The sequence below is a fragment of the Semicossyphus pulcher genome, unplaced genomic scaffold, assembly GCF_022749685.1.
Source record: "Semicossyphus pulcher isolate SPU_LCO1_2020_fin unplaced genomic scaffold, fSemPul1.0.p SCAF_17, whole genome shotgun sequence".
Taxonomy (NCBI): domain Eukaryota; kingdom Metazoa; phylum Chordata; class Actinopteri; order Labriformes; family Labridae; genus Semicossyphus; species Semicossyphus pulcher.
This window is the reverse complement of record NW_027211681.1, coordinates 25,137,047-25,160,387: the sequence shown is the minus strand read 5'-3', so window position 1 is coordinate 25,160,387 and position 23,341 is coordinate 25,137,047.

Sequence of the window (23,341 nt, the reverse complement as noted above, 5' to 3'; positions counted from 1 at the left end):
AGCAGCGCTGGAGGTGACAGACTTTATATTGCTGTGTTTTACTTTGACGGAGGAACAAGCAGAGAGACAGACAGGCAGCTGCTGACCCAGCTGCAGATCAGACCAGGTGTGTCAGCGATGCCCGGGGGGGTCGAGCTGATTTTTATTAGACATGACAGGTTAAAACCCCACTTACCCTGTCAGGCTGCAGATCCATAAGATTGCAGTGGGGTTAGATGCATTTTATCACCCTCTGGTCCTGCTCTGGCCCCCTCAGTCTCTAAGCAACTCCAGTTGATCTCACCCAAACAGGACGCACAGCAAACAGGACCAATAAGTGCAGCAGCTCGTCTGTCCTCTGCCATTATTCTCCCAGATTGTGATTGAGAGCATGTTTACAGCTCCAGCTGCATCACCTGTCTCTCTCTCTGTGTCGGGCATCAGTCCAGTACAAAGGTTTATTTATTGATAGGACATGGAGAAATGATCCAATCAATCAAACAACAAAAGAACATGTTAGTTAATTAAGGAGAGGTGAAATGTGGTGAGACGGATGTTTAGGAGGGATAGTGGTGTTACAAAAGCACAAGAGACGCACAAATAACACAAATCAAGGTACAAACTATACAAAGATTATGGATATGCATGTTCAGGCCTTGTCTCTCCCTGAAGGGGATCTATAATGACGCTATGATGACCTGCTCCCTGTTCATTATCCAGCTTATTACACTGCAACCAATCTCAGATCCCGTCGGCTACAGTCTGAGACGACACAGCCTCAGGGGACATCGGTAAACGTGCCGGGCGGCAAGCGATAAACAGCTTCCCGTCAAGACTTCCTTTTCCGCGTGCTGCATTGTTACAGAAAGAGAAACTGTGTTCTTGTGATTAACTTTAATTAACGGGTCTTACCTTTGCTGAAATTTCAACATCATGATGCAGATTTGTAAGAAGTAAAAATGAAGCTTTGTCAGGTCTGTCCTCGAGAGGAGAAAGCTTTTAAAATGTTTGAACGGAGATCGGATCGATCTGATGCATTCGAGGAAGTCGGGAAATCTGAACGCTGAGCGGCTTTCGCGACAGCGTCAAGGGAATTCATCTCAAGTTGGATTTTAGCTCTAGAACAGATTGTTAGCTGTTGGCATGCAGATGTCTGTTTATAGAGATTAATAAGAAGCTAAATCGTCGTCAGATCACGCTGATGGGAGTCGAATCGTCATTACGGCGGATTACGCTCCGCCTGCTTTTGCCGCAGCCTGCTGAAACGTGATTGGTCAGTATTACTCGGACTACAAGCCTCACATGTAGAATCTGTAAAGAGAGATTACGCAGAAACTGATAGATAGAAAGACATAAAATATTGATTTTGATTATTTTATTGATTTAAAAATGATATATATTGTATTATATGATGTAATGCTAATGTAATATAATGAGAGAACATGTCATCGAGCCTGTAGTGTCCGCAGTGATGTTAGCTTTTATGGTTCAGTGTAAACGCAGCAGTAAAAATCCACACACACTTTCACACTTCATGTCGTTGTGCTGTGCACCCTGTGGACAGGTTGTGAAGAAGTGTGTGTAACTCATGTCTCATAAACCTGTCCGTAAAGACCGGAGAACAGGGGAACTTTAGAACGTTAGAACAGAATTATATTTCAATAGATTTTTCTCTAAAATAGTTAATTTCTAATCATTAATATTCACCTAACAGTAATATTTAGACTTGTCTGACAACCTTTTCTACATATCGTCAGTTTTTAATGGGATGAAACTTTCAACCTGTTTTATTTGACTAAATCCATCCCTGAAAGTCAAACCAGACTAGAGGTCACGCTTCTTTAACCTCTTTGCTGCCAGCAGCTCTCTCTGTTACTGTAGATGTTTGCAGGCTGTGACTTTCCCAAAGGTCAGCGTAAGCTGAGAAAGCTGTGGTTTGGGAAACACGAGGCAAAAATAGGCACAGGCCAGGTCAGAGGGAAGAGTTGACCTCAGGTGTTCACCTGCCGAGCATGGAAACATTTGAACAAGAGATAATGTTCCGGTCTTTTGTTTAATAGTAAATCATTCTTGACGTCTCAATCCGCCCTGTCCTTTCTGACGCTGTGTTTTAGAAGTGAAAGTGCTTCGGTTTGTTGTTTTTCTGGATCATGTGATGTCACTGAAGTGAGACAGACCTCATTAAAACACTGACATTTAAAGATTTAAAAAGCCTCCAGCAAGGAGAGAAAGTTAGATTAATGATTTAATTAATTTAGGTGACCAATCACTCATTTTCACATCGCTTCGTTTTTGGACATTTTTCAGAAGTCTCCTTATATTAGGGAACGTGAATAACACACACCATCTACAGCAAGAGCACATCACTTCTGTGTTTCTCAAGTGGAAGAAATGTATTTATCGCTGCTGCAGTACACTTTGATTTTTAGGCTTTTCAGATTCTTATTTCCATGACACTCGAAACCTTTGAGCTAGCTCAATGTGTTTTTGTTTTTAGCACCATTAGCTGCCTAAACCTTCTTTTTTGTTCATCCGCTCCGTCAGTTTCTCGTCTCCTCTTTCAAACGTCTCTCCTCTTTCTCCTCAGACGGACGCAGCAGCCGTTTGCAGTGCCCTCACGCCAAAGCTACAGCTTCTTGCCAAAATCTGTTGAACCATTACCCACCAGACCTCTCCCATAAATCACTGAGAGTGTGTGTGTGTGTGTGTGACTTTATATATCTGTGTGGTGGTGTGATCGACTAGAGCACACTTTTTCTTTTTCATTCTTTTTTTGGTGCATAAGAAACATTTCTTGATCAGTACTTGAAGCCTGTGTGAGGGAGTGTGCAAGCTCACAGAAAACATAAAGAAAAACACTCGAACCAATCGAGGAAAAAGAAAGTTACTGTTTTTGTCAGAGGAGTCTGGTGGCTCTGAAGAGAGGCGATACGTTGGCTGCTTCAGGATCCTGCCTTAACAAAAATCTCTGTAGGGATCCTTTCTGTAGTGTTGTCAGACACTTACGCCTCAATCCCACAGGATCTGTGTCTGGCGCGTTTCGTCTGTGCCGCAGTTCTGGACAGCGCGAGCACTCGCCCACAGGAAGCGTGTCTGATCCGCAGCGCAGCGGAGCACGAGAGAACTAATTTATCGTGCGAGATTGCGAAATCACGCGCTAACATCAAAGTTAAACAGAGCAAACAACAGACAACACACAAACAACAGTTCAGTTTGCACCTCTGAGGTTGATCATTTGCTCATCTGGAGATCACGCCGTGATTTTTGTGCTTCTACCATGGCTGAGTACACTACTTTATTAAAAGTGTTCTTTTTTCATGGTGTTTTATTTTGAAATGACCGGATGCTGTATGCTGCTTTCCTGAGTGACTTCCTGTTTGGAACGATCTGCTCTGTTCAGCTTGATGCGTGCTTGAAGTGGCCTCCGTCAAAAATAGACCCGGCGGAGACGGACCGCGGCGCGTGCTGTGGAAACACGAGCATTGACTTGAATGGGCACGATCGACTCCGGAGGTCGCGGGGCACACGGAACGCGCCGGAGACGGATCCTGTGGAATTTGAGAGTTAGAACATTCTTAGCATGTCAGTGGGAAAAACAAGAACTTTCAGTGGACGTTCTTTGCCCTCCATGATTACATTGCAGCCATTACAGCCTGTCCTGCTGCCGCCGGCTGAAGCAATCTACTTAGAGAGACCCAAACCTTATTGTACCTATTCGTCATCAGGCCGTCAAAATGTGTAAAAACAGGGTCCAGGTTTAAAAACCACGCAACTATCCTTTAACTCCAGAACGAAACCCTCTTTTTAAGATGTTTAAACCCGTTGCAGAAACATGTTACGTCTTCCTCCTCGTCAGTCCGATCGCTCAAATTTCACACGTACCACTAACACCACATGACCATGAGACATCTGTTCTTTCTTTATACAGTGTTGTGAGTCAAAGTACAATAATGGAACACCTGCTGGACTTTCCATTTTTTCTTTACGTCTTCTTGGTCTCACTCCAAGCTATATTACAGAACACGTATCCCCATACAGTTCAGCTAGGCCCCTCAGATCGTCTGATCAACCATCCCACGATCACAACGAAAACCTTTCGGAGACGGGGCCTTCTCTGCAGCCGCAACAAGACTCTGGGAAAAGATAAGATAAGAGCTGTATTAATCCCGAAGGAAATTATAGAGCCAGATCGCTCCAAAAGTACAGCACAAAAAAAGCCTCCCCTCACATGTAAGAGCAGAATCTCTTGATGGCTTTACAAAACGCCTTGAGACTCACTTTTAGTCCCTCGCAGCTGATTCCTAACTTGGTTTGCATTTCACCTTGTTAAACACAATCTTTCTGCCCAATCAGAGCTAGACGTCACTGTTACACATGTGGTGACCTCATGCTACATGACTATGACACATTGTGCCACCAGAGGGGTTTAAACCACAGACTGTATGACATGATGGCGGACACGACAGCTCCCTAAAAGTGAAGCCAAACCCTCGCTAACGCCCCCTGCTGACTGGCTGCAGTATAGGTCATAAAACTATAAAATCTAACTACACGTCAAATACATTTTTCTCAAACATGGTTTCTGTCATTATAGTTAGTTCTTATCATGCTGATTCACATCCAAGTGATAATTTTTCTGACAAGTTTATTTTTAATTATTTATTTGATTCTTTAAAAATAATGATTGACAGCTCTGTTGACAAATTCGGCTCCTGCAGCCGTTCAGTTCCGTATTAGCAGAGTGGAGGACGAACGGCGAGAGGAGACGTAACTAAAACAATCACTACAGTCATTGAAGTTTCCACACCTGTGAACGTTAACCTCAGACCCGCACAGAGAAGCTGTTCTGCTGTTAAATACAGCGGCGAGCAGGATCGCTCCACCCGCCGATCTCTACTGCGCAGCCTCTGGCTCCAAATGACGTCACCATTGCAAGATGGCAGCGCCTATCACAGGGGGTGTTTTAGCATCACTTTGGTACAATGGGAGCAGATGTAGACGCGTCGTCCATCTATATATACAGTCATTGGTGCACATGCACATATGGGTGTATATACTATGCATTTAAAGTTTGTTTTTATGCTTGCTCTAGAGCATTTTGGTACAGACCCTGTTTCTTTTAAGGTGCTCTATAAATACATTTGACCTTTGACCTAAATTAGGCAGCAATTATGTATCCTCCAAAACCTATTTTGCAAAACATTAAAGCCACTAGAAACCCAAATCCACAATAGCTCTCTAACTATTCGATTAAGGATTCTGTGAACACAAGAGGAAGCATCTAAAAGGCTCAAAATTAGTTTCACTTTACACTCAAAATCAGCCATTTAAGTGTCTGTAACCTTTCCTGAAACTGAGTCTGAATGGGCGTGGCTGAGCTCTGAAATTTATAAGGAAACCGGCGCAATAAATTAGGCGAACCAATCGTAAGAGTAGTACAATGAGAGCTGTTTGGCCTTAACACCAAGTGGGAGCGTCGTCTGCTGGTGCCCGTTGACAGCCGCGGGTGTTGAGTGTCGGCTGTAGTTGTCCACTCACGGCTGCAGGAGTTTTGTGCACACTGTTGATGATGTATTTTTGCAAGCAGGCATTGACTGTCAGAGGGGGAGTTTAGCTTGTTAGTAAAATAGCACTAGCTAACATTACAGAGCATTTTAGCTAAGGTTGCATGTCCAAGCTAACTGCTAACATGATATCTCTCTCACCGTTCAGTGAGCAATACACCGTTTGCCGTGTGAGTGGCAGTTGGAGACGCACTGTAACACAGGAGGGGAAAAGTGAAACATTCCTCCCTCCTGTCTCTCTGTCACTCCGTCTCGCTCTCACTAACTGTCTTCCTGTTGCGTTGTATTAGTGCCAGCATCAGTCAGTTTGTTTTGCTGGCTCGGCGCCGCCGCTCTGCTGCCAGCTGCACTTCTGACGGGAGAGTGCACATCATTCATTTTAATATTTATACTCCTTCTCCCGCTCTCCTTCCACCTCCCCTTTCCATTCAGTCCTCTCCCCTCCCTTTTATTTCCCTTCCTTCTCACTTTTATCGTCTGATCTTCCCTTTTACCTCCATTTGTCCTTTCCCTCTCTCCGTCAACCCTTCCTTTGCATCAACCTGAGAATGAGTATTCTCTTAAACAGCAGCTATTCATAGCTGTTTTACTGATAAATGTACGTGACTGCGTCTAGGAGCAGAGCGATGACAGGTTTTTTTTTCCTGGTTTGGTTTCATGAAAATAGATTCAGTCTCCAGAGCTCAAACACTGCGGCATATTTCACTCGACACAGAGTGGTTGCATTCAATCAGGTTAGAAAAAGTCATGAATTTAAATCAAGTTTTTTCAGTCCGTTAAAGTTCAAGGCTAAATTAATTTCTGCAGATCATGATCAATGCATTTGCAACCCTTTCTCAGAGAACAGCAACTGTAATGAAGCCCGAGGCACCTTTCTTATCTGCATACTGAGAAAATGTTTTTAGCAGGTTAAAAAATGGATTGTGTTATATTTAATTTAAAGTAAAAATCTTGAAGATTTTCATTTAAATATGTTAAGTCTCTATCTATTGCCGAATGAGGTAACACAATGGTGATTGAGCCGATGGCCCACTGATGGAAGCCTTTGCATTTGCAGTATTACAGACTGCTTGTATAGTACGGCATTTCGAACACAGACACCCAAAGTGTAGTGTGTAGTATGCGGACTAAAGCAAAATGCGCAGTATGCCAAAAATACCCGGATGTCATACTGATTCGGAGAAAATCTCCAGTATGCATCGGACCAGTCTGCCTCACCTACTGTATCCCACAATGCAAAGCGCTGGAACGTCACTGCAGCAGTTGAAATGACGGACAGCAGCAGCATTCCAGCAGAAGGGGGCGCTATAGCTAAAGAAGCGTCGGTTATTGTTTACTTCCGCCTGGCGTAGCATACTGCGAAATGAATTTGAAACGCTACTCCATACTACAGACTGCCATCGGACGCAATATGTAGTATGTAGTATATAGTACGGCATTTCAATCACAGCCTGGGTGTCTGTGCCGACTTTTGTGGAAAAAATCACAAGCGGCGCCCAGTTAGTGACGCGTTTTCCATCAGCCAGCAGTGGTTGGTCTGCCAGAGAGGGTAGGCGGAGCTAAGCGGCTGCTTTTCCGCTCTCTGCAAGTGTTGCGAGTAAACAGTAATCTACTGTTTACTCGCAACACTTGCAGAGAGCGGAAACAAACAAACAAAGAAAAGATGGATGACTACAGATACAACTTCAACAATAAGTGAAAATCCAAAGAAAAAGAAACAAACTCGACGCTCAGATGAAGCAAACAGTCTGAAAAGGAAAGCGACCGTCAGCCAGGAAAATCAGGAGTTAAGACCGGAGCCAACCGTGGACGTCACACATGCAACACTGTCTGGATATCTGGGAAGTGTGCTCTCGCAATTACTGTTTATTGCCATAGGTGTCGCCAAAGAGAATGAAACTGAGACCTTCAAGATTACAACTTAAATGAAAAAGCTGCCAAACGTACTCACTGTGAAAGCTCTTTAACTCTGTGTGCTATAAATCAAGTAGTAGGACTTCACAGTAACGGGCATTTAAAATATGTAACACAAAAACAGTCAATGTTCTCACTCATGTTTTCTTTTATTTTGGAGGTCATTAAGAGGCGTCAGTCTTTAGATTAATACACACTCATGTACAGGACAGGAGCAGCAAAGATACATGTTTTTTAACATGCCCGCCAAATTGACACTAAATATGAGTTCTTGAAGGTTGTTTCAATGAACACGGCCTCCACACTGCAGCCCTCATTGACTTTACCACCGCTGGCAGAGCGCTGACCGTAGCACATGACCTGACCCCCTCACAACATGCTCCACCCTCCTCCCCTCTGGCTGCACATACAACTAATCTGCAAAAAAAATCACGCTTTGGGAGGAGTTTTGTGTCCTCTGTTACACATGCTCCAAAAAGCATTTGCACACTGTAAAGCACGTGTGTTCTTGAATTGTGCTTCTCTGTTAAGTCAGCCCAATGACTGTATATAAAGATGGCCGACACATCTCCTCCTCCCCTCTTCAAAAATGAAGCCATCTTGCACATTTGCAGCCAGTCCCGCCCCTTCCTCTACCTGACACACACCTTTACCTTGTGTCCTTGCCGTGTTGGCGCCCTCAGGTGGGCTCAGTCTGCAGCAGAACAGCTTCTTAGTCTGAAGCAGATATTCACGCTTATGGAAAGCAACTTTAGTGTTAGTGTTAGTCACGTCTCCTCTCGCCGTTCCTCCTCTACCCTGCTACTCGGGAACAGAATGCTGCAGGAGCCCCATTTGTCAACAGAGCTGTCAATCCTGAGGCCACACCCCCTTTTTATAGCATCAAATAACTAATTAAAAGTAAACTTGTCAGAAAAATGAACACTTGGACATAAATCAGCATGATAAGAACTAACTATAATGACAGAAACCATGTTGGAGAAAAATGTGTTTTGATTTTATAGTTTGACTCATGTCCCATCTGTTTACATGGAGGAGGCGGGCTTTATGAGCTATACTGCCGCCAGTCAGCGGGGGGCGATAGAGAGGGTTTGGACTCACTTTCAGGGAGCTGTAATGTCGGCCATCTTTTTATACAGTCAGTTTTATAGAAGTCTGAAGGTCTTGGTCATTTATTGCTTTCATCCAAATCCTCAGTGAGTCACGCAACTTCCTTTAATACACCTCGACCTACACACACACACACGCACACACACGCATACAACAGCCCAGCAGTCAGTTTGATCTAGGGTGTGATGGTTCTCTGACTGACAACTACTCAGATGGACATGGACACACACACACACACACACACACAGAGGACCAACGCTCAGTAGGAGTAGCAGACACACTGTGTGTGTGTGTTAAACCGCTGCCCCCTTGTGGTCATGCTGATAAGTGATCGTGTTATTAGAGATGTGTGTTTTATTTTATGAGCTCACGAGAATAAATCAGAATTCTCCCTCTCCTCCTCTGAGTGTGACCAAGGTTATACAGGACCAAATGCGTCACACTGACAGACACTGACGCAGGTGGGTTTCATGCTGACACACACACACACACACACACACAAACACATACACACACACACACACACACACTGGACTTGATTTACTGATTATAAATCCAGTTTCAAGGCTTTGAAGCTCCATCGCAGTGAACTGTCTGTGATGTTATGAATGGGGTGGAGAGGTTGGTGCTTTGTCTGCGTTCGCCCAAAGTCAGCAGAACGAGGAACACAACACAACAAGCGTCGTTCCAAGATGGTTAACTCCGCTGCTGATGAAGCACCCCGGCAGTACGCTGGACTTTTAAGCGATTTGACACAGTGAAAGAGTCACAGCCAATGTCTGCACACTGACCAAAAATACCTTTTCCTACCTGCTTTAGGTACAAAACATTCAAGAAGTCCTAACTTAAATTGTTCCGACCTTACCAAAGCTGTAAAATCAACTAACAGCTGAATTGATCAGGGCCACAGCTTGGCTGCTTGTATTCGGTGTGAAGTTGTCGTGTTGTTTTGTTGTTAAGTTTTATACATTTCATCCAAACCTCCTGATGCTATTGATACGAGAGCATCCTATTTGTCTTTCAAAACTCCGACAAGTCATACAGATCTTCTCGGTTATGTCGTTGAGGCTGCTCGAAGACGCTTCATTTGACCTCAGAGATGCTTGATGTGATACTCCCATAACTACTGAAGAATGATAGAAGACAAATTAATTTATTCGGTTACATTTTGTACTGGCTGTTAGTTCAAAACAAGCTTGAACATCCAGATTTAAAACATGCTGTCTTTTAGCTGCAGAGGAGGCCACAGTGATTGGACAAACTGGACTATAAATAATATGCATTGTGTGGACAGACGGGATGTGAAAGAGAGGAGGATGGTCGTGAAAGTGAGGACAGAAATGATCAAGATGAAGAGATGAAGAGCAGGAGGTAAAAGCTTCCAGGACAGAGAATAAAGGTTGAGACAGGAAATAGTCATAAATCACTGCAGTACTTGATATGACCACTAGGTGTCAGCACTCACACACATATGCAGCTCTTGGCTAAATCAGAGAGGACTACCTCCACCAATAGAGTTACACTTACAGTTTGACAGCTTTGCAGCTCATGTTCATTAAGTGTTAATTATTTTAAAGTGCAACTAAGAAAAATAACTTCATATGAAGCAGGTACAAATGTTTAATGACATCTTTTACTTACATAAGGGTAGTAATATTTTATTACAAGTGACGTTTTAGTCCAAGATTATTTCATGTCATGTATTTAATAAGTAAAAGTACAAAGTATCCGTGGTAGAATCTTCCTTCCTCAGGTCTAAGAGTAAAGAGATATTAGTTAAAGCATCCGCTGAGGCCCAAACGGACTCAGAGGTCAGACGTAAGGAGATGGTATTCCCGAGGTTCGGAGTGACCCTATAACAGTGGCTTCTCCTCCTAACACTTGTTCCCGTCCCTCTGCACGTTTGAGACTGTCTGTCTTATTAAGTAAGATTGCTTACAATGTAATTCTAAGATAAAAACTCATCAATCTAAGCCATCTGAGTCTCCTGAGTGTTCCCATCACGGTATCAAAAGTAAAAGTACGAGGATTAAACGATTAGAGAAATATATTTATGGGTATTAATAACATAGACGTGTCTCACTTTGATGGTGCTGCTTTTGAAGGTTAGGTTGAAGCTTAGACAGCAGCAACAACGCAGACAGAGTTAAGTTACAGACAGACGGGGCAATCAATACAGAGAGCCATCCATCATCTATACCGCTTATCGTGTTCAGGGTCGCGGGGGGGCTGGAGCCTATCCCAGCTTTCATTGGGAGAAAGGCGGGGTACACCCTGGACTGGTCGCCAGTCAGTCACAGGGCTGACACACAGAGACAGACAACTCACAACTATGGGCAATTTAGAGTCACCGATTAAATCACCAATTAACCTTACAAGCATGTCTTTGGACTGTGGGAGGAAGCCGGAGACCCCAGAGAGAACGGAGAGAATGGAAAGGCCCACTATGTCTGAACTGGGATTCAAACCAGGACCTTTTGCTGTGAGGCAACAGCGCTAACCACTGCACCGCCGTGCGGGCCTTGTATGATCATGTGATGATCATACAAAAAAGTATGTAGTGACATTAGAGACAATATAGACATATTTGTTAAGTAAAACTTTACCCACAACACAATCTTCCCCCAAACTTAACAAGAGAGGTTTTAGTGCCACGACTTAGCAACAGACTGACACCTGCCATCCAACCATACAAACCGTCTGGCTTAAACACACGGTTGCTCAAACCGGGGTTTGAACCAGTGACCCTCCAGCTATGAGGCAACAGCAAAACCAGTGCACCACCGTGCAGCCTCAATGCAGAGATACAAATCAATAGTAACATCATTAAAGTAATAAATGAAGTTACACGGTACATGAGCACGTTCCCACAAACGTGCTCTCCATGTTTTTTAAAAGTGTTTTAAAATTCGGGGAATTAAGCAGGACAGCTTTAAATCTGTCTGCAGTGAGTTCCAGGTTGAAGGGGCAGAGCAGGAGAAGGCCGAGTTACCGAGTTCAGTCTGTTTGTGTGACATGTATCTGGAGCTTTATTAATGTAAGCTGGCTGAATTTCCACCTAAGGGACGATAAGCCACCTCTTTGACTAAAGTGATACCTCATAATTATCTGCAGTGTAGCTTGGATAAAATATTTTCCCCAGACTGGAAGTGTTAAATAAAACTTTACTTATATGCAGTACCTGTTGTTACCACAGGGTGTCAGTAGAGGACTGTCCACATGACTCTGTAACGTTACCAAACACACAAACATCAGCACCAGACCACACCTTCACCATGTACGAACTAGTCATGCATCGTGTCTTATTCAAAGGTTTTATTTGCAGCAAAGCTTCAGGATACATTTTACCAAACAATCAAAGTATAAAATAAGTTAATGTATATAAAGAAATATATATGAAAACCAGGTATAAAGCAATAAGCTGTGTTAAAAATATCAAACATGGAAAACATCTAACACTATCAGACTCTTCAGGATGCTGTAGCAAGTCAAGTTTTCTCCCAACTTCAGCATTTTCCCTCTCAACATCTCATAACTTGCTTCATCCTGAATGTAATAAAGTCACACACAAATATGTTCTAAATCTAATATTTAAAAATTCAGTGTAAAGTTAGTGTGTAGATTAAAGTATAAATGTGCTGGAGAGACTGTGACTCAGAAAACGGCCGACTGCTCAGCAAGTTTCCTCTCTTCCAGGGTAAATGAAGGTTTAGAAATCATTGATTCGTCCTTTATTTTAATGAGGAGAAATCTGCAGGGATGCTGTTTGTTCCCTCTGAGGAGGGGAGTGTGCACCAGGCAGCAGTTTAAACAAATATCCTCCTCCTAAAGCACGCACAGGGAAAAGCATGTACTTCATGCATAAATGCACACTGTCTTACTGTATTCAAACACTTAACCCATTACTGCCCACCACTTATAGTGTGAGGAGCGCACCACTGAAGGATGCTTGGAGGTGGGAATAGTACACAGTCTATGATCAGGTAGAAGTATGAAAGACTCTTGTAAGAGTTGAAGTACTGATTGGACGTCTTGACTGAAGGTAAAGTGTAAACGTGCTCATGTGTAACAGTAAAAAGTGTCTCTCTGAAGGACGTTTCCATCAGCTGTTTGGAGACGATTAAACTCCCTCGTTTGAGAGTTAACTTTGCTCCAGTGTATCAGTGGGATATTCAATGTCTTGCTTCTCTGAACCTGCTCTGATGTCCTGGAAATGTTGGCTGATTCACTCACATCCATGCTGCAGGGCATCGTATTTACCCTTCTCTCTGCGGTCGTGTTTGCCTCTCGTCTATTTTGTCTTGACACAGTTTTTACGTAGTTTTTGTCATGTGACGTCACACTGGTTAGTGTTAGAGTCTTTTCAAAGTGTTACCGTCCCATACATTTAGGTTCAGTCTTGATGTAGGAAAGGTGATGCAAAATGAATCTGAATAAAAGTAATCGATGATTTGCCTTAAATGCATTAAATCTTAAAGATATAATCTTGAAGATTTCAGTTTCGTTCTCTTTGGCGCCACCTATGGCGATAAATGGTAATTGCAGGAGCACACTGCCCAGATATCCAGACAGTGTTGCATTTGTGACGTCCACGGTTGGCTCCGGTTGTAACTCTTGATTTTCCTGGCTGACGGTCGCTTTCCTTTTTAGACTGTTTGCTTCATCTGAGCGTCAAGTTTGTTTCTTTTTCTTTGGATTTTCACTTCTTGTTGAAGTTGTATCTGTAGTCATCCATCTTTTCTTTGTTTGTTCAGCCATAGTAGATTACTGTTTACTCGCAACACTTGCAGAGAGCGGAAAAGCAGCCGCTTAGCTCCGCCTACCCTCTCTGGCAGACCAACCACTGCTGGCTGATGGAAAACGCGTCACTAATGGGGCGCTGCTTGTGATTCTTTCCGCGAAAGTCGCCAGAGACACCCAGTCCATAATAATTCTATATACTGCAAATGCAAAGGCTTTCATCAGCGGGCCATAGGCTTAATCACCATTGTGTTACCTCATTCAGCGATAGATAGAAACTTAACAGACATCTATTTACATGAAAATATTCCAGATTATCACTTTAAATTATGAGCTTGTTTTGTAGATGGTATAATGTGCAGATATTTGTTTTGATGTAGTAAAAGCATAAATTTGACAGATAAATTAAAAGTAAAGTATGGATATCTGAAAAATCTACCTAGTACGGTAACAGAGTATTAGTATAGTATAGTATAGTTTGATCCCTGCATTGTGTTGAATACAGTTGATGTTTTTTACTGCTTCCTACATTATTAGTCTTCTGCTAAAACGTAGAGTATGAGTACAGCGCTCTGCAACAAATGTCCACTTTGTGTTCTATTGAAGTGGAAGGGCTGTAAATCAAAGCATGCATGTGAAAGGAGGAGGTGTTTACGTGCAAGCTGCACCTACGCCATTCACATTTTGGCTCCTTCTTGTCCTCTTTGCTCAAAGCTTAGATGTACTTCTAAAATTAAAGTGCTGCACATAAATGTTGAGGAGTTATATTTGTTTTATTCAGCAGTGAAAAAGCTTCTTTTCCTTCTTTTAAAGGAAATGTATTAAAGTATTTTGTGGGCGTCTCTTGGAGTCCGAGATGATTACTGCAGAAGCAGGGCGCGTTCGTTTTGTTGTGTCAGCCTGGACGAGCGGCGGCGGTGGCCAACACAGTCAGCCTCTCAATTAGCTAATAGTCTTAGTCACAGTTATCTTCCTGTGATGATGCAGCCGTTTCTGTTTGAAGAGAGGCTCCTGTCGGATGGTGGTGTGTTTAGGGTTGGGCTGGGATTGGCACTAACACAGATATATTTTTTTCAACATTTTAGCCTTTAAAGAGGCTCACTTCAGAGTAATAACTTGTTCTTCGTGGTCGAACAAAACACGTACATGTTGTTGATTAGCTTCAGAGTTTGAAACTTGAGATGTTTTGCTCCAGGAAATGAAAAAGCTTTAAAACTACAGCTTCAACATGGAAGTGTTCTGACAGTAAAAATCCAACATATTTTTGATTTACACGAAAAGAAACGTGATAAACCTTAAATGCAAATCTTATCAAGAAATCTAAGATCATACAAATACAATAATAATGCTTGTTTCAAAGACTTAATGAGACGTATGTAGGATTTAGCTGCAGCTAGCGGCAAGGTTCCAGATTACGATCAGTGTTGGAGGTAACGCGTTACAAAGTAATCTGTTAGAGCGGGGGTTCTCATAGTCTTTTTGGCACATGCGTACGACCTTTGCACTCTTAGATGCCATTGGAACTATTTGTATTGTAAAACTTATCAACTGAAATACTTCAGAGCTGTTTTTGAGTGATTCATGACAGATTGACCTGATGTGTCACAATCGTATCAGTTTCTTTCTTTCTTTCTTTCTTTTTCTTTTTTCTTTCTTTCTTTTTTCTTGCTGTCTTTCTCTTTCTTTCTTTTTTCTTTCTTTCTTTCTTTCTTTTTCTTTCTTTCTTTCTTCTCTGAATCTCTGTTTCTATTGGTCCAAAGCTAACGTCGGTGGGAGTAATGGACACAATGTGCTTGTTTCATTGGTGCAAATGGCCCTCATCTGTAGACATGCAGTTTTACTGATACAGCACAATTTTATAATTTATTATAAACTTATTTCAAAGACCCCCCATCATCTCTAATGTAGTTACTTAATCCGTTACTGTAAAAAAAAAAGCCATATTTCTCTTTTCTTTTTGTCGCCTTGGCAGGTCGCTGCGTACCAGCAGAAGGTAAACACAGCTGTGTCAGTGCGCATGTGTAGCTAGCTTACTTAGCTAGCGAGCTGTCAGAGAGGACAGCGTTTACTTTGTGGAAATATTCACATTATTCTGAATGTTTGGTCTAAAGGGACGAGAACAACCTGACGGTGAAATTTAAGCTGTGTCTGGAGGAGAAGTGCTCGTCAGCTGTGAGGAGCTTGAAGCATCTGCAGCTAAACACAGCTCCACAACACTGCTGGGACTAAGAGCCCATGTTGTATTGTTGTCATGGAAACAGCTGTGCCTAATACTGTATGCCTCTGCCCAGTTCACTGTCACATTGTCAGCATGATAAAGAGCTGTAAAGGTTATACTGTGTCTGTCATTCGTGTTATCAGGCTGCAGAGTTAAAGATTATGGGCCGTAAACGAGGCTCTGCAACGACGAGAGTCGATGCATTCAAAGGTAGACGTACAGCAGGCTATATGCCGCGCTGATGATGAGTCGCAAAGAGGGTTTAATTTTTGGTAACACAGTAACATAACGCAGTAAGTTACTTTTAAAACTGTTACTGAATACTCTCTAGTAGAAGACGTTAAAGTGGCAGCCAAAGTTGCAAAAAACTCATTAGGAACATTATAGGCCGGTGTTGGCTTTCCAGTTCATGCAGCTAAAACAGTTTGGCTGGGCTTATGAACCCAACATGGCTCGGTTTAGTCATTGATTAAATGCGTTTGGGTTAAAATAAAAAGTAACCTTTGACCTTCGATTTCTCATGGGGTTCAGACGCTGCTGTCCTGGGTGAAAGTCCTGTGTTACTCTGACCTCCTCCCAACAAGGACTTCCAGCTGAAATACATTTGTTTGAGGACCATTAATCAGGAACATTCGTGTCCATGTACGTGAATCTACAGATTACATTTCTTGCCTGTTTCACGGACTTACGAGGAGCTGGGACGGACGACTTCCTGCAAGTAATGAGCCAAAAATCTGACAAAACGTCTGAAATCTCAGTTTACTGCTTCCTGTAGAACAAAGAAGTGCGTGATTTATGGAGGGAGCGATGAATGAGTCAAAGAGGGAGTACTCCTTCCTGATTGGTTGAGCGTTGACTGCATCATTCCTGGTAGATGACATTCTCTTTTTCTCAGGAGCTCTCTCCTCTCTCTCTCTCTCTCTGTCTGCAGCTGTCACTCAGGGTCGCCCCCTCTTTGTGATTGGCCGGCTGCCAGCCATCCCGTTTAGCGAGGGCACCGCCTTACCCTTCACGCCTCAGCTTTTTCTCAATGAAACCTTTCCGCCGGGGACGTTTATGGCGCCCGCACTCGCATTGTCCTGCGTGATATATTGACTTGTTAAATGAGTTTAAACTTTCAGTGGCTTTTAAACACATTAAAGCTGCTCTCAGCAGGATGTTTATGTAAAAACCCACCTGTCTGTTACTTTAAATGAATAATGGCTGCGGCAGTATCACAGTTATTGACTCTATAGAATCCAAATTGTCTCCAAAATAATTGAACACCACAAGCGATGGTTCAGCACCTTAAAAAAACACGACTCAGCAAATTTACTGGTGCATTGATATAAGAGCAAACTTAAGGCTTTGTGTATGATGTCCTGATGGGCGACTGTTTGGTTTATATGTCTTAAACTGAATATTTTCAAACAGGCTGTCTGATCATCCAACTGCTGATCGCCTGGTTGACCTCAGCCATCTTCTCGTATCTAAGCTACAGCCTTAGTAGTTATGGGAATTGCTGCGCTTTAAAGCTCCATTCTTTTCATAGAACCTGGTTATCATACTTTTTAAATGGTTAATATCAGGCTAAGAAGGTTAAAATTGTTTGCCCTAAACATTAGTACAAGTAAGACTCAGTTTGACTCGTTAATACCAAACTGCCGCTCAAACAGCAACACCAAAATGTCGTCTGCATAGCTTGTTAGTGACCTTACCTTACTACGTCCCATGTTTCCCATGTTCTACGTCCCCCCCCCGAACACCCTTATCCAGATATCCAGGTCTACCCCAGCTCGAAATGTCGAAGAACGTTCTGAGAATGTTACGTGCAATGTTTTTAATAGCAGGAGAACGTTCTCTGAAAACATCTTCAGAAAGTTGCAGTGAGAACTTTCAAATCACATTTCAGGAACGTTTTATAAATCATGTTCTGATCGTTCAGGCCGTACTACCATCCTGAGAAGATCCTCAGCATGTTGCAGTGAGCATGTTCTACCTTTGTTTTTATGTAACATTGAGCAAATGTTTTATCAAAGGCGTTCTGACATCCCAGGCCTCAATAACATCCTGAAAACATCTGCAGAATGTTGCAGTTAAAACATTTTGTCTTTAGTTTAAGTTTTAACGTTGCAAGAACTTTATTTGAAATGATAAACATCCTTGAAACGTTTTCTGTCACACGTAATTAGAACTGGTAGGTAATGTTAGCCGATGTTATGGGAACGTACCCTGCTAGCTGGGACATTACAACAGGGCCCTAAGTCGCTAACTAGACCTTTCTCCTCTGTCGCCCCCTGGTGGTGGAACGAGTTACCAAACTCCATTCGGTCCGCAGAGTCTCTTTACACCTTTGAGAAGAAGCTAAAGACCCAGCTCTTCATGAACACCTCTGACCTGATATTGAAGCTGTTGATGATGATGATACTGATGATGGAGAAAAGGAAGAAGTCAGCTAACATAGGGTAGAGAGTCAAGCATGAAAGCAGCAGTCAATGTTCACATTTAAGCTATGAACATAAATTAAGAATGTATCGTCACATACGTCGCATAAATAAGTTAACCATCGTACATCATTTAAACTTGTATAAATAGTTGTTTTAGTCCAAAGACAATGTTTTTATCTCAATCAGGGTTATCAGGGCGTCTGCTGATGGGTGCGTGAGTGATGTGTGTAAAGTGATGGTGTGAAAGAAGACGGCATAGACGATCGAACCCAACCAAACGATAACATGGTGCCGGAGCATGGAGATCGACGATGACAGGGAACCACATGTGGAGAGGGCCAGGGCTTAAATACACCTACTCCCAGGTGCACAGAAGCCACGCCTACCAGGGACCTGCAACACAGACAAGGAAGAACCAGAAGAAACAAGGACACACAAAGCAGGCCCTGCTGAGCGGGGAGGCCTGTCGCAGCCATGCTTGTCATTATAGGGGAGCTAATTTAGGCGACGCTGCTGTGGGTCGTATCAGAGGGAAGGAGTGAACCACCTTTGTGCTCTCATGAATCAGATCACTGGCGTACGTAACATCACTACAACGATAAAAATAAGATGCTAGATGGAGACACAGAACATGAACGCACATACACATTTAAGGGCTTAAACTGACTACGAACCTCTTTATTAGAGAGCGACACACCTGCGTAACATACCTGTATAAACACTAAGGAGGTGTGTGTTCAGGGTAAAGCGATGGAACAGAGAAACCTGGCTGTTCTTCTCTCCGTCCTTCATATCTCTCCTCCTCCGCCTCCTATCTCCCTCACTGTCCCTGTTCTCCTCCTTTTCACCTTCCTCCGCCTCCTTATCGCTCCCGTTCTATCGCTTGCTCCTCTCCTCGTCTCCTTTTAGTCCTTTCACTATCTCTCTTCTCTCGCTTCCTATCTGACCTTATTTCCTTCCTCCTCCACATCTCTCCTCCTCTTTACCGTCCTCTCCGCTGCTTATCATCACTTTTAGCTCCTCTGCTTTTTGTCTTTGTCCTCTTTTGGTAGCTTGTCTCCCTTATCCCTCTTCTCTCCTCTTTTCATCTGTCTTCACCTTGTTATCTTTTCTTTCCTTCTTGCCCTTCTCTCTTCCTTCTCTCCTGCATTTTTCACCCCTTCACGCTTCCTTAACTTTACTAACAGTCTTTCTTTCCGGGGTTTTTTTCTAACTCCATAGTCAGAGCGATTCAGAGAAATTACTGGCAGGGATGAGACTTTTATGTATTCCTACTTTTGTTCCCTTCCAGGCTTTGCTGACGATGCCTGCAACACCCACTTATTTTTATTTTTCCACCATTTTTCCCCCCCTAACCAGTCCCTCCGTGCATTTGGTGTTCAGCAGAGAAACCACCTGGAGAGATGAAGGTTCAGTCCAACACACAGAACTAAAAATAGCCAAACCCTCTCCACATTACTCTCCAGTCCACCTGGTGTGGCTTTATTTGAACAGACCCAGGCTGGGAATTAAACCTCAGTCCTTATTCTCCAGGCTTTCTGCTAGATTTATTGTAGGATACACGCATCTGCTCTTCTGTGTACATTTCTATACACACAGTTCTACTTTAGACCGCGGGCTCGTATCATATTTACTGTTTAAATCGTGTTCAAAACCCTGAAATAAACCCTTAAATATTCTGGTTTTCAGGAATCGAAACTGGAATCCTTCTTTTAATTTTGTCTGCTACCTTTATCTCAGACTCAGAGATATTATTTAACTTGTGCTATTATGTAGAAGTTTTTTAGTGAGTGGCTTTATTCGATTGGTCGACGATTAAAACTAAAGCTTGACTGCGACGCGTCCCAGAAGCGTCTCTCCGCTCTGCTCCGCCAAAGATACGCGCCGGGTTTATTTCTGACGGAGGCCGCTTCAAGCACGTGTCAAGCAGATCGTTCCAAACAGGAAGTCACACACAAAAGCAGCACACAGCATCCGGTCATTTCAAAATAAAACACCATGTACAGACCGGGACAGACTCACGTATTTTCCAACAACAACATCTTGAAAAAAGAACACTTTTAATTAAGTAGTGTCCTCATCCATGCTAGAAGCACAAAAATAACACTATGATCTCCAGATGAGCAGATAACCAACCTCGGAGGTGCAAACTGAACTGTAGTTTGTGTGTTGCTCTGTTTAACGGCGATGTTATTGCGTGATTTCGCAAGTCTCGCACGTTAATGTAGTTCTCCCCCGATCTTGTGATCTCGCAAATCCAGCTGCTTGGGCCAGCGCTCCGCTGCGCTGCGGATCAGACACGCCTCCTGTGGGCGAGGGCTCGCACCGTCTGATGGAGCAGAACCGTGGCGCAGACAGAACGAGACGGATCCTGTGGGATTGAGGCACATTTTTCACTACTTTTTTTTTGTCCTGTGAAACTTTTTTTTGGCTAAGACAACATAGATAAACCTTTATTGTCATAGCAGTGCACAAGTACAGCAGTGCAATGAAACTGGATGGCTGTCCTTACCGGTGCAGCTAGCAACGAAAAGAAGCGCTGTAAGCTGTTGCGTTTTTGTGCGCCGCCATCTTCAAAATAGCAGGTCACCATTTACCTTAGACCCAAAAGGTTACTTCAGACGGGACTGCATCAACGTGTGAGATGAGTCTGTTAAGATGCTTAATTCAAGCTGGACGCTGAGCTGACCCACTTTGTTATCCAACTCCAGCCATGAACCTTTTCATCACTCCTCCTTCCTCCTCTCTCCTGCCCTCCTCGTCACCTTTGTCTGTTACAGAACATCTACAGTACGTCACGCTGGACTGCTTCCCTCCTCCTCTCCTTTTTCCTGCACGGCTAAACGCTCCTCCCTTCCCCTATGTAATGAAACACTGTTTAAAAGATTAACCTCTGAAACCCTCCATCTCTCAGCTGATTTTGAGTGAGAAAAAGATTCATCAGGGGAAAAAATGGTGGATCTCAGCGTCGCCTTTAATCAGAGTATTGGGAGTCATCATTCACTCGCTCACAGCCTCTTTAAAATGACTAATCATTATGTTTCCTCCGCTTACACATCATCTAAAGTAACTGTTATAATAGCACGAGTGAGAAAGTATGAGGAGTTTTACGAACAATGATGACAGCAGGTTTTAAAAAGGCACGATGGGTTTCAGGAAAAGATTTTAATGATGTTTGACTGGTTGGTGAAAATGTATCGTTCCTCTAATGAGCTCAGTCCTGCCCACAGTGAAAGTGTAAACCACACGGAGCATATTTTCCCGTCTTCTTTGGGTTGATTCTCCTGTAAATTTAACATTTATCCGAGTGGATGCTTATCACGGCCCCTCGGCGGGTATTACACATCCTGAGACATATGGGCTTGACGTGCTTCACTTGCCTTTCCGTTGGCCGTCCCTCAGACTCTGGCTGCTCGCCACAAATTGTGCTGCACTGAAACGAGCACTCTGGGTTTTTCCTGAAGGAATGTAGATCTTGGATCAGAGGTGATTTATGTTTTATTTACTGGTGATTTTAGGCAAGAACGCTTTATACTGCTCTGAATTTCAGCCAGTGTTTAATGTAAAGGTTATCTGTCTGCATAGACTGTGTGTGTGTGTGTCTCTCTCTCTCCAAGCAGCCACTCCCTATCCCTTTCCCACTGATCAAAAAACCCACTAACACCGGCTTTTTTTTACAACCTGGGTTAAGTAACTCTGCAGTAGACCCGGGTAATTATCGCCTCGGCTCCGATTGGCATTGATGGGAACACAAAACCCATGTCAACACGCTAATCTCCGCCCCCTTTTTGGCGCGATGCTATGCTCGGTCGATAACTTCTGCGACTAATTCTACCCGTCTCCTTCCAGGCAGCGCTCAAACGCATGAATGACTGAATGGGTAAAAGATACAATAAAGACCTAACCACCGTAACATCTTCAATGTTTACTAACCCTGTCTCTGGCACGTTTGTGACGTCAGACGGTGACGCAGCAGAGAGACCGAAAGGAGTATACTTCACTGGCAATGGGAAAAGCGACAATCGGCATCTATAAGCGGGTCTTCCCGGGTCTGGAAAAACTTGCGTCAATGCTCTAATCTCAGTTGGAAATGGGTATAACTTTTCAGTGAGGATTACTTCAGATAATATGTTATGATAAATGTCCAACTGTCACTGACTTGCGTCTTCCATCAAATGTATATAAATGAGAGCAGCACTATGAATGCCTTTGACGTAAGATTATCTCCCATTTAAAGGATTAGCACAATGAGTGTATGGGTGTCTTCACAGGTCCAAAATATGGCCCACTGATGAAAGCCTTTGCATTTGCAGTTTTTAGTATTATTACAGACTGGGTGTCTGTGGCAAAAAACACAAGCGGCGCCCAGTTAGTGGCGGGTTTTCCATCAGCCAGCAGTGGTTGGTCTGCCAGAGACGGTAGGCGGAGCTAAGCGGCTGTTTTTCAGTAATCTACTATGGCTGAACAAACAAAGAAAAATGGATGACTACAGATACAACTTCAAAAATAAGTGAAAATCCAAAGAAAAAGAAACAAACTCGACGCTCAGATGAAGCAAACAGTCTGAAAAGGAAAGCGACCGTCAGCCAGGAAAATCAAGAGTTACAACCGGAGCCAACCATGGACGTCACACATGCAGCACTGTCTGGATATCTGGGAAGTGTGCTCCTGTAATTACCGTTTATCACCATTCGAGATTATAACTTCAACCAGTCGTGATTTTCTGTAAATGAAAGACCTGAGCCCAGAGGCTGCATCTCACTGTCTCCTCCGTCTGTGCACCTTGTTCAGTTCTAACAGATATATTTCAGATGGCACGATGAGACTTTAGTGCCCAACATGAGCCCACTTTGGTGATATCAGGGGGCTCAAATGGTGTCTTGTGCTGAGCTTCTCAATCATTGTTTTGGCAGGCTAATAAATCTTGGTCACTAACCTTTGACCCCTTCCTTTCTTCTGTGTACAGACAGCTGACGTTGTCTTTTTATGTTCATTCAGCCTTTTGTCTGAGGTCGTTGCCATTTCACTGATGTAGTCTTTCCCGAGTTGCAAGTAAGTCAGACACCACTCAAGGGAAGTAGATACAGTATGTGTGAATGTGTCTGTAGAGTTTCTCCTTCTCTGATCTCAGTCCGTCTCTCCTGCTGTTTATTCTTCCCTTCCTCCCTCCCTCTCTTCAACACTGCTGATTCTTTGACTAGAATGCTTACTCCACACACCAGAGCCCGGCCCATTAGCTGAGACCAGCACACTCCTCCCTCCCTCCTCCTCCTCCCTCCTGCGTTCCCCCTCTCCACTTCCATTAACCAGCCAATCAATTAATACAGGTTGAGTCGGCGTGAGAAGGAGCCAAAAAAAGAGCAATCCTCTAATTAGCTTGGACGCTACAT